Source organism: Pteropus alecto, unplaced genomic scaffold (assembly GCF_000325575.1).
Source record: "Pteropus alecto unplaced genomic scaffold, ASM32557v1 scaffold314, whole genome shotgun sequence".
Taxonomy (NCBI): domain Eukaryota; kingdom Metazoa; phylum Chordata; class Mammalia; order Chiroptera; family Pteropodidae; genus Pteropus; species Pteropus alecto.
The window spans coordinates 729,811-731,339 of record NW_006435849.1 but is presented as its reverse complement, the minus strand read 5'-3'; positions in this window follow the sequence as shown (position 1 = coordinate 731,339).

The window sequence follows — 1,529 nt, the reverse complement described above, 5'->3', positions numbered from 1 at the left end:
AGATGGGTAATAGATTTATCAGGGTGATCACTTCGTAAGTTATATAAATGTCTAATCACTATGTCGTACATCAGAAACATAATAACATAATATTGTATGTCAACTGTAATGGAAAATTAAAAAATTATTTTAAATGATCATAAAATTTTTTAAATGAAAAATAAAATCATGATTCTTACATGATTATTATTGAAATTAATTTTCTAGTGGAGAGGAGGAGGTATTAAAAAATTAGTTCCACCACTAGTTGGACCACTGTTTTGAATATTAGAAAGTGAGTTCCAACAGGGCAGGAATTTTATTTCGTTCGCTTTTGTATCTTCTCCAGCTTTTATAACAGCACCTGGCTCATAATGAGTGCTCAATTTATGTGCTGAATGAAAATGGATTTGTGAACAAATGAATGAATGAATGAATGAATGAATATGCCTGTGTCTCCACCCCAGCCCCAGGGTGTTCTCTGTCTTCCAGCCCAGCCCAGGCTTTGAGGAACAGGAATGGGGCGGGGAGTTCAGGTGCTGCAGAGACATTCGGCCTCACATTCAGACTCTAGATCATGAGTCCTAGGACCTCACTGCAAGATTAAGGAAGTTAGCTGGTAAAAAAACTTTGTTTAGGTAAACACCATTTTGATAACCCAGTTAAGTCTCTTCAGGCATTATTATGTCAGGAGGGAGGCAGACTAGTGGGAGTAGCCCTGGCTCTAAAAGGCTGCGGTCTTCTTGCCGCAGGACTTCTGCATTCACCGTCGTGATCCCTGGAATGTTTGTCCACTAGCCCTTCTTATCCTTCAGGTTTCATTATCAAAACTAGTTCCTCATAACCCCTCCCCCACCACCCAGTTCAAAAGGTCTCCTTTATTTTCCTCTACTCCTATACCTGCCCCACTCCCTCCTCCTTTTGAGATTCAGTTCCTGTTTCAGGAAACCCTCCCTGACCCCGAAGCTGGGTTAAGTGCCGCCTCTAGTCCTCCCTCCTTTCAGACCTGATCACTCTGCCTGTGCGTCCCCTTCACAGCCCGGACATCTGTCTGGTGAAGAATTTGTCTTCATCTCAGCGCTGAGAATAGTGGAGGTAGAGCCTGGGGCTGCTGTTCACTCGTGGGCCTCTCTCTCCTCGGGGGAAGTCCTCTCTCCCACAGAATAAGGAACTCGTCTGGGTTCTCGTCATACCCTGTCTTCCACCATCCCAGCCTGTGCTTCCCCTGTCACATCCCTAATCGCTCTGCCCTCCGCTTAAGTCACTATTACATTGGACTTTTCCTGTCTGGTGACGCAGAAACTAGTCTGGCATAGTCGCCACTGGGTTTCCGGCAACTTTCCGAGTAGGTGTTTACTGAACGCTGAATTTAGGCAGGAACAAATCCATCTCTCTCAAAGGAAGGCTGAATTGAGGCGGGCAAAAAACCCACAGGTTTCCAGGCAGAGAGTGTCTGCGTCCTCTGCTCCCACCCTGAGGCCCACGCCAAGAGCGAAGGTACCGGGACCTCGGTGACAAGACCACGGGCAAAGGTAGCAGGAGCCGGTTCA